At 38.5% G+C, this 14,578-nt stretch overlaps 1 protein-coding gene across 1 annotated transcript in view; it reads right to left on the reverse strand.

Annotated features, from left to right (window-relative positions):
- Window positions 1-14,578, reverse strand: part of ndst1b (N-deacetylase/N-sulfotransferase (heparan glucosaminyl) 1b) — a 92,848-nt gene that overhangs the window by 76,130 nt on the left and 2,140 nt on the right. The window lies entirely within an intron of this gene.

Raw genomic sequence — 14,578 nt, forward strand, 5'->3', positions numbered from 1 at the left:
GCATCACCATTAATCAGTGGAACCTAATCGAGAAGGCTGTGACAGTTCTGGCGCATTTCCAAGAGTTGACTCGACATGTAAGCTCTGCGGACGCGTTAGCATCGGATGTGATTCCTGCCATCACTGTGCAATGGAGACTGGTGTTGAAAGAAACAGAAGAGGCACATGGGATCAAAACAACGCAATTTACTTACTTCCGCACAGAAGCGCTTTTCCAACATAGAACAATACCCCATTCAGCTCCTCCACAGCCGTAGTTGATCCAATGTAAGTCATCTAACATTTAATGCATATCATGTAAAATCAGCTAACAACATGAGAAACATGCCTAACTTTAGCCCATGTGCATAGACACTTGTGCATTTTTATATAGCCCTGCTAAAGTTCTACTTCAACAAGGCTACATCATAAGTTACTTCTGGCTACAGGCCCAATTAACCTACCATTTAATGCCCTATTAGCTAGACATAGTATATCATTTTTACAGTGATGATTGTGCATAAAAGCGATTTGACACACATGGCAGCAAAAATAAGGAAGGGTCACAAAGCAAGTCAGAGAAAACCAAGGAAATTGTAATACTGGCGCTGCAGAAAATGTTCAAGCAAGACGGGGGCGGGGGGGCGACCATATGTGAAAAGGCCAAGGACGGACGAGCCAGTCTGGACAGTTTGTTTGATGAAATTGATGATGGACATGCAGCTGTATCACTGAGCAAGGCTCCAACTGAATTCTGCCACACAGTCGGAAACATACCCTGAAGAGACAACCACTTCTTGTTCAGACAAACCACTCCAGTACAGGGCAGGTAACTATGTCTGAGTCACTACTCTGGCCCAGATGTCATGAAGATACCCATCAGTCCCATGTAGTAGTGTGGAAAGCACACGACTGTTCAACTCAGTGTTACATATTTTTAATGAAAGTTGAAACAGGCTCAAGCAAGCCAACATGCAGAGGTGCTTCTTTTTCTGTTATTTACTTTTCCAATATAAGCTGAGGTGTCACATGCTAGCTTTTCTTTATTGGTCTTGTGTGTCATTCTTTAAAACAAGACCTGTTCTACACAGTACACTGGCACATCATTTAACTTAGAAATGTTAAAGTACTGTGACTAAATATTATAACAACACAGTCTAAGTTCAAGTAATTTGGTGGTTTTATTTGTTAAACTATTATTTGTTTTCTTTTTCAAATCGTGTTACTGCAAAAGTTAGCAAGCAATTCTCAACAGAAGAACTATAATCCAGGTCTGGTTCTGGACCTAAATGCAATTTATTACAGATACACCACAAAACCTCAGACAGGGGAAAAACCTCTATTCACAGTCTGTCTCAATTTTGTAGCATCTCTGTTTCATGCAGTCCAATCCCGGAGCTTGCTAAATCATTTCCATAAGAACAGTGACTTCACGCAGAAGGCACTTACCTTGTACACTAGCAGACTGACCACGTCAGGTTAAAGTCATGTTGAAAAGTTGAAAAAAGGTCAACAGTGAAACCTGCTTGCTTAAAGATGAATGAACTGTAAAGGATGTGTTCATTTTGGAAATCCACTGAAGAATGTGAATGTGAACACCCTTCAATTTTAACGTAAATAAATGGGAGTGATCCAGTGTTTCATAGAATTATGTTTGTTTTTTTTTGCGTAGCAAGTGTACCAAGGCAGATCATTTAGCCTGTCTTGTTCTATGATGACTGCATAGTCATAAACATGTCATTTATTTTCTTGTATCAGTAACAGCCAGTACAAAAACAGAAGGAAATGTTATCAACACATTAATATTTAAAAAAAAATTAGAATGAGATATATGTTCAACCTTGGTCGGATAAAAGGGCTGTAAATAAGAGGGAACCACTAGAGCTCACATTTAGAGCCTTACACCGCACCTCACGAACAAACTCGTAAGACCCTTCTTTTTCTTTCCGCTGATTTACACTTTCCCTAACAAATGCAGACAGCAGAGGAAAGGAGAAATTACCCACTCCATGCTGATGCTGCTTCATATCGGATATGCCTGTGGGTGCAGGGCAGTGGAATCTAGAACAACAAAGGCAGACACTTAAAAATTCAGATGGGGAAAAGAAAACAGTTCTCGCGTCAGCAGTTCTGAGGCACAAAGCATAGATGTGGGGGGGAAAGGCAGGGGATAAAGACCCACTTGACAATTCAGGCTTATTTCAATTTTTAAAAATGGATAGCTCAACAGCATCACTTTAGACTTCGCTATCTAGGCCTCACTGAATTTGTGTTTGGCTACTGGGACTAATTCACAGAGAGACAGAGAGCAGGCTAAGCAACCACTAATTTGCAACAACGGGGGTCTCCCGAGATGGTGGTGGAGATAATTATATAGAGTTAATGAGGAGATCAGGGAGAAATACGTTGATGAGCCCTTCAGGACCTTAGCTGACTTGAATTGGTGCAGAGGTTCCCCTTTGCTTCAGGAGCCCAGGAGTTACAGAAATGAATTTCAGCTAAAAATAAAGGTGACAGACCAACAACAAACCATCAAAAGCTTTACATACAGTTCTAAAATAGGAATGGATATGCTTTCGAATAGTCTTGAGTAGATAAAATGTGAAAAAGTCATATCCTAAGACATTATATGCCATTCGTTGTTGACCGTTTTATGCGGAGTTTAAAAAGTGGAGACAAGACTCAACATCTTCATTACAGGTTTGAAACCATTTGAAAACCATCAATAAAAGGAAGCTCCCTGAGAGCACAGGTGCCATCTGTAGCCTCAGTATTTGTAATGATGTATAATTCACAAATTGTTAGGAACTAAAAATGTCATTTCTTGGATGACTAAATTCTGTCGGTGGTCGCCAATTTCAAGTCATATAGTGTGGGGCTCCTATAGGGTTTTAATTTAGTGCGTTTATGTAAGCTTTTCATACATGTTTTTCTTTACCCATTTTCAGCTTTCATTCATCAGCCTAGTATGTCCTGCACTTTGGTGTTGTCCGAGGATTTTCATTTCAGTGCATCACTATTAAAACCCACCGTGGCAGAACTTCTCATCAGACAAATTCAGAACCCAAAGGCCCTGCAGCAATTTCACTTTTACTTCATATTTTATTTCAGCCTCTTTCTCACTACCTCTACTGCAGATTTCATACGCCACCACAACTGCACAATAAAACATCGGGTGGGCGAGCCTGCCTCAGTTGTAGGTTATAGAAGAGCATGGGAGAGACACCAACAAAGATTTCCCTTGCATAGAAACTGGGGAGCTTGAATGCTTCCATCACCGTATTCACATTTTAGCCATGACAATTCCCCCATTTGTCAGCTCTCCAAAACAACAAGGGGGACAACAGGGAAAAGCAAGTCACCACCGCTCTTGACATCTGAACTCAATTCATCTCTTCCACCAAAGTAATTAAAATCACATTGATGCCAGGATAGTGTAGTGTAAAGAATGACATTAAGGCTGTCAAGACTGACACACACACACACACACACATGCACAATAAAACATTGAGCTTATTCTCCAGGCTCTTTATGGATAATGATGCACATAATCCACAAAGAATTTGAGCAAGGGCATTGAGGTCTGGTGTCCGTCCAGTGTATCAGCCATTCAATTTGGCTCTTGAATGGCCGCTTCTTTCCGTGATAAGCAAGTCCGCTGACCTTTTCGTGACTTGCTTAGGATGCTTTCGTTCCCCAAAGCCACTGAGCTGTGTAAACACACTGATGCAACTTCCCTAGGCAAACATCACGAATCAAGGACAAAGTCTGAATAAACGGAGTCATCATTACCAAATATGCCACTACCCTGCATAATTCTGATGCAAGACATGCAACAATTTATTAAATCGTTTCTTAATCAAAGGAAGAGACCACGTGGACTACAATAAAGCAAGAAAAGCTACAGCTGTTGTGGACTGTTAAACCTCATGGACTCCTGGACCCTTCAGCCACTCGTCATTAGAGAAGTAAACACACTTGTCCTGCCACAATAGTCCTATTTTGTGCTCATCACACAATCTAGTCTAAGCTTTAGAACTCACAATTTCCATCGCAGTGAAGACTATTTTTACCAACATTGCGTGGCACTGAATACCAATGCCTTCACCTAAGGTCCGTTATAAACAACAAGACACAAATAACAACAGCTCCACATCTCTGCTCACAATATTGCATTTGCAAAGGGACAAAACACAGCGGCAGTTTAAGGGCAAGGCAAAACACCACACCACTGCGAAAAAAATAACCTTGTAATATTTCATCAATCTCAAGCCATTTTTAAAAGAACAACTCATTCAAGATCTAATACTACAGCACTAATAATATAAGCAAGCTCAAACACGTCTCAGAATAAAACTATCAGCAGCTGGAAGGCACAGGTCAGAAACCGCAGCCAGCAAAGGGAGGGTTTGAAATACTGCAAAGCTATTGTACACTTGTCAGTTAAGATAAGAACATCCAGTATGGCAGTGTGAAGCAACGCTCAGGCACATGATGAAAGGAGGTTTGATGGGACCCTTCACTGTGTAAAGGTTACAAAATATATATATATATATATATATATATATATATATATATATATATATATATATATATATATATATATATATATATTTAAAAAATAAAAAATAAAATGAATCACCAGAAAAACTGGTATTTGTATCATTTTTCTGCTGGAACAGCTCTAGGTTTAAAGGCCGCAGCGAATGACTATTTCTGTCATCGACTCATTTGGGACGGCACTGGTATCAGGTCAGCTAATCTGGAATTGAAATTACTTTAGTCATATATGTTTTTCTTCATATATTAAGTCTGTATTCAGTCTTTAATCTTGTAACTGTAAAACGTACAATCAATATTATACTCAGCTAAATCTTGAGACTCATCATATGACTCCAGTGGTACACAATATCTAATACAAAACTGATGTAAAATTGATTCATTCATAAATTAATAATAAAATGTACTTGTTCACAAATAGCAGAATTAAAAGGCATACAAATGTGAATGACATACAATGATAAATATATTATTATTAGGGCTGGATAATATGGCCAACATTGAAATATTACATATATTGAGGTTTATATTGATACTTATTGTCCAGCCTTTTATATACACACATATAAACAGTTATTGCACAGGTATTCTTAAAGAATGTGGCTGCTTTTTTTATATATTTATTTATATATATATATATATATATATAAAATAATGTAGGCTAATGGTATCATCATCATCAGTAGAAAAACTCACTTAGAGGGGAAACACAGACAGATGTGGGAGGTCCATCCTCCTCTGGTCGACACCAGAGTAAGACACACAACAGTAAATAAACAGAGCAGTATGAATGAAGAATTATGGACAATTATTGTACAGTAGTCCATAAGGTCATGTTAGGAGTGTGCTAAATGCTGTATGCTGTGGTCAGAGCTGTACGCTGCAGCAAATGTGCATATGCATGCTCTACATATCCCCTGTCAGAGTTAAGCGTGTTGAACAGGCCACCACCAAATCTTCAGAGCTGATCACTAGAGAGATGCTCGGTTCAATTGGATTAATCAAGTTTCTTACTCATTCTCGAAAAAGTGATAGACTTATTCCAGCATTAGGGACGTGGCATTTAGACTTTTATTGACTTCTAACATAGCCTCAAAGTATGCACCAGATGCCTCCCAGGGAAGACATTTGTATATCTCATCATGCGACCTTTTTCGTGTAATCCAGAGAAATGTTTAAAAATCTGATATTCTGTTACATTTTATCGGTAGAAAAGAACCTCCCTGTGTTATAATAGAGTGTTAAATGCTATTCAGTTCATATAAAATGTTCTCGGTTTAACACTGGTACTCACTACCCAGCTGGTCACAAACTCCGCTCACTAAACTATGGTCATCCTTAATGAGCTGAATCACAGCAGCCAGGTTTGTTACTTCTTACCATACAAAGATAAACCAAAGCCTCCATGTCAATGTCACGGCCTCATAAGGATAAAAGGAGAATCCAGAATATTTAGACAAACCCATACGGATTGTGCTCTCCTAAAACATGGCCTTGTTTTAAAAAGTACCTGTTTTACACAGAAGGGTTGACAGTGGAGATTTAGAGGGAAGATATCAGTTTTGGAAGTAGTATAAATTCTTCATATGCGAGATATATATAAATAAATAAATGTGCTCACAGGGTAAGCAGACTTAATCAGTGTGGCAGAATGCAGCAAGAACCATTGGTATTTAATCTCAGCCTGTTCACCCTTTGAACGCGTCATATGTAATGACAGATTTTTAAATTGTTATACTATAATGACAGTAATGCCAGTCGCCCTGTCCTTGGCATGTCTGGTGTGCACTGACTTTACCCAGTCATCAGTGCAATTTTCACACACCTGGGAGATTTGTTTGGAGTCAGTGGTGATGCAGAGCTAATGTGAGGGTTGTTGGGGGGAAGCCACCTGTGTTGTGGTGTTGAGCTGCACAGCTCATACCTGGTGGATTACAGGATCACACCCAGATTAAAACATTTATCACTCGGTGTCAGATTAGTTGCTGGGTGGTGCAGTGGACTTGTGCGAAACAGACAGGTGTGTTTGAAGTCTCATAGCTTTCTCACATCAGTGGGCCACATGCGCCTTTTTGTTCTCTGTTGCCTTTCTCAGGTCTAACAGGAAGATCTGGCTTGCCTCATCCTTCCAGAAGTCTTGGACAGGCATCAGGCCTCAGCCGCCGGAACAGAAACAAATCTGTCTCTCAGGAGCTGGGCCAAGGAGCATAGGGATTATGAGCCAGAGACAGAGAGGGAGGCGTTCAAACAGAGAAATGTAGCCATCAGAAAAAATCTGCTCCAGAAATATAATAGTGCTGTCATAATCAATTACATTAGCAATCAATAACTGATTACACTGACAAATATTTATCCAATCAGATTTTTTTTAAAAAAGGGTCAAACTTTGTGAAAAAAAGATAATAAGTTATACAAAAATAAAATAATAATAATTCCACTATGTTACATTGAATTTTTATATGTGCATTAAAACTTGTTTGTCTAACTATAGGAGTATGTGCTAGAACAGGATCAATCCACTGTCCATTTTTTAAAATCTGTATAACTCAAGCAGTAAGATGTGTTTACATTTAGAATGGTTAATGTATGCACTTTAGAAAAATTGCATACAAATTCCCTGGGTACTTGTTGCCTTTCTTGCAATAAAAGCATTGTTTAAAATAAAAATAATAAAATATTACACCTAAAAACATTCCTCAGGATGCTATCAAAAATTTGAACTCTGATGATACTTAGGAAAACCACACTGATCAACCAAATTGTTAAATCAGTTTAAATTAAAATTTAAATCTCTTTTAAAAAGGATCTTCTGTTACATATCCATTATCCATGCTAATTTATTCATTAGCACATTAAGCATTTATAATTGAGGACTTCTAAACTGAGTCAGGTAATCAGTCTTAGTAAATGAATAGTGAAAGTGCTAAATCATAACGTCCAGTCTTAAGACCAGCTGAAACTGATCGGCTTTGTTTTTGGGAGCATGAATAAGCCGCACCAAAACTGTTTGTACATCTTATAATGTCAACAGGCCAGACATCTTGGCATGTCCCAAGAATATAAACAACTGTTTTATGACAATTCGGTGCTTGTCAGCAGTTGTTTGTCATCTAAAATGCTGCCCATCTGTCAGGAAATGCGAAGGCGTTTTTAAGACAAATTTAACCCAACACAGACTGGCTGGTAGGAATCTCGTCTGAGCGCTCCTAATGAAATCAATCTGTGATTCTAAAGTGCTCGCCGAGAACAAGAGGAAGGAAACCTAATGACCAGATGGCATAATTTGGACAAATTCGGGACCTGGAGTCTTTCTACCACATTGCTAATTTTGGGCTTCGGATTATAGAAGATTTCATCATGCATGGATAAAAAGAAATATTAACATTTAATATGCTTCTGATTGTTGCTGCTACTGAACAGGGGGATCAAAACCATCTAAAAATAGCAAGAGCAACAGCCTCTTAGTTTAAAAAACTGATGTGTGCTTACAGCATCAAGGGTCTAGAACAAATTGACCGTGATTTAATTAAAAGTGTAAAATAAATAAATAAAATTAAAAAAAATATATACCCATGGTTAAAGTAGTACAGAAAAAACACACAAAAGAAAACACTAAAAAACACTATCAGAGCACTTCTGTTGGCACTGATAGTGCAAGTGAAGTTTGTCAGTATCTCGTAAAAGTGCCGATGGTTGTGTTTGGATTTGACCTCGGCTCTTGCATGTAACTGCGCAAGCAGCCTATTAATGAAGTGAAGCGTCTCAGGCATGCCAGGAGATAAGCGCCCAGCTGCTGATGTACTCCAATGACAAGGAGTTGATATTTGGGCGAGCTGAACACAAACACAGCCGTGTTGACGGAGAAGCAAAGGGACAGCTTGCTCAGTGTTGGTTCCAGTGGGTTTAGAGGAGGGGGGCGAGGATAAGAAGGCCAGAATTTGGCAGAGCCCCTGCAAAGAAGACAAATTGTTATGCAGTCCCCTGATTTGGCACGCTGAGTCCGGAGATTAATTACACTTTCCTGCATGCCTAACAGTACGGGCGCTGGAGGGGAGAAGCCTAGTGACCAGAGCGGAAGGCCAAGAGCTTACCCTTAGCATCCACCACAGGCCGCCAGGGAAGAAGAGGTCAACCAAATGCCCCTTAAAGATAAAAACGGAAGGGTGGGATGTTTTGGCAGGCTTGGCGCATATATTTAATATGTGGATGCTAATATGTGGGATTTGTGGATTCTTACGATAATCTATAATTATTACCTTCCTATGCAGATAATAAGAACCAATTATGGTTCAGTTTATACTTCATGGAGCGGGTCACACATATGGGAAAGGCCATGATTAAAATAGCATTAAACACCCTGGCAACAAGGTGTCAGTACAACGGCTGTTTAACAACATGAACATAGCAACAAGATCAGAGGAAGACTGCTTAGAAAACCACCTACAGCAAGTTGGACAGTGGTGTTATCCACTACATTGTCCATCTGAGGGAGCTGAAAAGAACAGATTCTCCCAGCTCTAATGACCACACATGCAACAATGCATAGACAATCTAAAATTAGGGATTGCAATCAGCTGTAATTGCAATATCAGACCAATAGAAATACTTCATTCACTGTTTTGTTCAATATTTCATTCACTGTTGTACTGAAATCTAGTTTGGAGAAGGGAAAAAAAAGCCACAAATGGTGCTTAGTCATTGAAGTGAGGAAGGGCGGTGAGGACAGGAGTCTGGGGGCATGCAGAAGTGGCTCGTTTGTGTCTGTGGGAGCACAGATAATAAAGGTGCCTGAGAAACACAGACCCAGAGATTAGCCTATATCACACTTGAGAGCTCTTCTATAGTCCCCGCAATCACTCCAGCTTGATAAGTATTTGTTTCATATTTTTAAGTACAGTTATTCCACAGGATCAGATAAAGAAAACAGTGTATCCTGCTGTGGTGAGTCTGGGCAGTGGAGTTGGAAATGCTTTCCATTTACTGATCGCAAGAATTGTAACAGGAGTTGCAATAAAAACATGTGACATCCAGGCCTACTGGAATAGAGAACAGATAATGTTTACATTTCCTGCAAGCTATATATTGAATTAAATTGGGGGTTTTAATAATGAGAGTGTTTTATGAAAGCCACTTAAGCATAATGCAACCTACCCGTCAATTCCCTGTAGCATTAAAAGATTACCAAGCAAAAAAGCAGCTGGTTGTCCATTACACAGATAGCACCACCATAAGCGAGCAGTAGAGGTAATTGCTTGTATTACTTGGAGTTGAGACATCAGCCTTGGATTAGGAGAGCCTCCCTGCTGTTTCCATGCCATTATGAGTGATTGCATAGAATAACCACCATGGAGCTTCTCAGCTGTAGAACCTGGTAATGTACAGTATCCTATGGGCATTTGTCTTTTTCATACTAGTCATATTTTTCTCAGACAGGCTCCATAACAGTGGTGTATTGTAGTAAAACAGCATTATGTAGAAGGATCCCACAGTGCAACAGAGCAAGGCTATGGCACCGGCTCAAAGAATCCCTTTATGACTTTGAAAATATGTCTACAGGAAGACACCCATTTCCACCCTCTTAAACTCTCCCTTCTTCCAAAAGCAAGCCCTACAAACTCGAATCTCTCCCAGTACTACAGTCTAGGGCTGTTTGTCTTCATGTGCTTGAGCTGTGGTGCTTCCAAACAACAATCAAAAACGAAACCTACAGGACATAAAGGGGCCAATGTTTTTACCACAAACACCTAGCTCCCATTTTCAACACCATCACAGTGTTTCTAAATAAAGAGACATAAGAAATAAGATCATTATATCAAATTAGGGGTGGGCGAAATGGCCCTAAAATAATGTCATGATATTTCAGGGTATTTTGGCGATAATATTTTTGGTGATATGAACAAAACGCTGAAAAATACTTGTATTAATTTCAAAAACAAATCATTGCTACAAAATCAGTGTTATATTAATATGAACTATATTCAATTAAATTTTTAAATATATTAATAATATTAAAGGCTTCTTTCATTTCTAACATAATACCATGGTTTCTTGTACATATGGCATTTTATAACCAAACCACTTTATTGGAGCAAACTCCTCCACCTCTAAGCCACGTTCCACTGTAGCTAAATGACTAATGTAAAGAACGTATGCCATATTATGGGCAACTGCATGACGTCATTACTTAAACAAGTCTGAATATCACTAATATCATATTGATTTTATATATATATATATTTTTTTTATTGTTTTAAAAATGATGACGATATTATTGCGAACGATACGATATGGTACAGCCCTATATCAAATACTATATTTTGGTTTCACACTGGAAGTTAACGAGCAGATTAAAGGACTTTCCAATGTTCTTTCATCATCACCTATATGGACTGCAGCTCCCCATACTTAAAGGAAGAACACATCATAAATGAATGGCTTTTAAATTGTCTATAAGCACTTATCCAGTTCAGGGTCTCGGTGGGTCCGGTGCCTATCCGGAATCACTGGGCTCAAGACAGGAACACACCCTTGAGGGACTGCCAGTTCTTCGCAGGGCTACACACACTCACACCTATGGACACCTGAGTCACCAATCCACCTACCAACATGTGTTTTTGGACCGTGGGATCTTAAAATTACAGCTTCAAAATCACTGTGATGCTCCAACTTATGTGTAATAGTGGAGAAAATACAAATTGTCAAATTGTCAGTTTCTCAAAGCTCACCAGTGCAGAAACTGCACTGTATATGTTTTCATTACAGTGGTATAAATACAAAATACACTTGAAAATAAATAAATAAATCTTACATAGTGTTGCTTAAAGCCATCCATTTCTATTATTTATTACTTTTTATGGAAGAAACAAACACATACATTGCTTAGTTATGCAACTTGTTTATCAGCTCCTTATTCACATTTTATGTTGCACCTTAACTGACTCTTTGTGCTGGCTGAATAATGCTATGTCCCAAAACACACCTGGAGCCACGTTACCTACTACACTACTGAATTTCCTTCTAATAACACTGCAGCATGTTTTATATCCTATGTAGAGTGGTAGTTTATGGTTGGGAATAAAGCAGAACACCACAACACTTAAATATAAAGGTGCTACAATAGGTTTTTTGAGAGATAACATTGAAGAACCATTTTAAAAAGGCACAACTTTCAAATTGTTCAATAATATTTAAAAAGATAATACTTGTTCAAGACTATATCCGTTACCCAACTTAATTTTAGACATAAGCAAACCCACAGTTTAAAAAAGTGGAAGAAAGTCAGTCAATGAAAACTATGTCAACTCTGTGAATACTCTCGGAAAGAGTATTTGATGTAAAATTTATTGTCCTACAAATCAGTGTCTGTACCATCCATTAGTCTGCTTTAGCAGAAACCTCCAAGCTCAGCTGCCTGTGACTTGGCTGGAACTCTCCCTTCATACGAAGATGCCTTTAATTACTGATGAGCAATTAACTCCTGTCAGCATTTCACGTCAACTAATCAAAATGCTTGTAAAAAAGGGAACATTAATCAAACAAGAAAGCACTCAGCTCCCCATTATGCAATGGAACAGTACTTTTCTTGACTTAGGCTGGATGGAAGGGTAATGGGGAAAAAAGAATAACTAAAAGAACACCAACGTATCTTTTTTGTAAGAGACATGATTCATGAAAACATTCATGAAATCTTGATGCTAATCCGGTTCAATTTAAAGTAGAGGCAGACTGAAATGAAATGCACTCTGTGAGTGGAAGTGAAATTTAGATCGGTGCTCTTTCTTGGCAATTCCTGTGTCATTTTTAAGGCTGATACAAACTTCAAGGGAGTTCATCTTTAATTATATTAGCCAATACTTAGAACCAGCATGACATTACTGCTTGCCCCTTTGATAAAAAATTGTGTTTGGATGATTAAAATAAGCACATTTGCTCTGGTTATCATTTTTTTGATTTCTCCATTTCTATGTACTTCTCAATGGTTAAAAATACTTCTCTACTTGTTTGCAAAAAGAAACACTGGGGATGCACAGATATGGGAAAATCATGGGCAGATAATTTTCATTAAACATACAGTTGAGGTCCAATGCAAAACCATTTGTATCATGTAGAAATTCAATTAAACCCACAACATTATACTACCGTTTTATAATGTACATTTTTGCAGAGTTAGTAATACAGAAACATTAATAAAATACTAATGTAAATGCTCATCTTTTCCAAATCACAGTATATAGTGTATATGTTCACTACGCCATATCAATGAGAAATGCAAGTAAATTTTAAACATCTGGTGGATGGTGATAACTTATTTTCAAGTAAATACCTCCTAATACAGATATAACTCATCCCGAAAAAATAATTATGGTGCCAGTAACACGCAGAATAAGGTCAGGGCCAGTTTCAGAATAAGCTTATGTATCAAATTAAAAAAAAAAAAAAAAAAACACCACACACTTGGCTTAATCTATGGCTGGACAATCAACCATCAATGGAAAAATAAGTCTCTATGCCAAACAGTAGCAGTGGTGCATGTGATTACATACAATTACTCTGGGGTGAGAACAAATTCATAGTAATGACAACATTCTAATGACCCTTCGTTCTTAGTAAAAGGAAACCGAAAGCGAGAGCCATTGAAGAAAGCTTCAGCTTTAAGCCAAATCAGTAATTTCAGGTTCCCATACCCTTATGCAAGACCTCAATTGCCATTAATGTCCTGGAGAGAAAAAAAAATCTCCATTTCAATAATGTCCACACTCAGTGGAACAATGCTGATCAAAATAATTTTCCTGCGTCTCTTATGCAAGAGCATTTTACCAATCCCACACACACACACACACACACACACACACACACACACACACACACACACACACACACACACACACACACACACACACACACACACACACACACACACACACACACACACACACACACACACACACACACACACACACACACACACACACACACACACACACACACACACACACACACACACACACACACACACACACCTTTGCAATGCCACAGAATGAGAAAAACAGAAAAAGTGCTAGTAGGAAAGCTGCAGGAGTCTCAGTCAGATGGCACTATAAACACATTCAGATTCTCTCAGCCCTGTTCAATTTGCCTGATTGCTCACGGCAGACCACCCCCTCAGTCAGTGTTGTCATGAGGGGTGAACCCCGTGGTGCTGCACAGCTAGAGCTAAAGAGTATTAGCAGGGCTACAGATTGGAGGGCTGGCTGGGGTTGGCTGGGTCCAATCCTCTACCAAAGGGGGGTTTAACCTCAGAGGAAAAGAGGTCAGAATATTCCCAGCTGTATAGAACAGTGCTGCACATGCAAAATGTTGTGGGCAACCTGTTCCTGTTTTGGATAAAAGTTCACATTAAATTGCATATAGGATATAAGGATGAAGTATACAATTTGGGCCTGATTTGCAAAACGCAATGTAAGTAGTGCTTTGTTAGCATTAAAAATTACCGCATCTCTGATGAAACACATTTGAAACATCTGTGTTATATTTCACCTAAATGATTTGTCAAAACATCCATGTTGTTAAGTAGTAATTACAAGCACGTCTGTACATGGTCTGAATTCTTAACAGAAAACGTTTGTTCCCCCCCCTTTTTTTTTATTGTAAACACAATCAAGGAATCTTTTAAATTGTATTTTAAAACATCATACATTTTTCTAACGTATTGAATAGGGATATCATTAAAAACAACACTTCAGTACCATGTTGAAGCCAAAATTCTGAAATCATTACCATTTGCGGTACTGTGACACTCTTAATTCTTACACCACTTTGAATATTTTACACACCTAACGGAAGCTCCATTGTATACTGCAGATCAAACAGAGTACTGAAATCCAATACTTCCATGGTGCTGACCAACACTATAGAGTATCCAATAATTCTGTCATTCAATATTGAATTTCAATCTTGTGTCTGTGTCTGTGAGGCAAGAAGCATGTGTTCAAAAAAATTAACTGTTTACTGGCTGTCTATATTTGTTCAAGAAAACATC

This window comes from Hoplias malabaricus, chromosome 15 (genome assembly GCF_029633855.1).
Source record: "Hoplias malabaricus isolate fHopMal1 chromosome 15, fHopMal1.hap1, whole genome shotgun sequence".
Classification (NCBI taxonomy): Eukaryota; Metazoa; Chordata; class Actinopteri; order Characiformes; family Erythrinidae; genus Hoplias; species Hoplias malabaricus.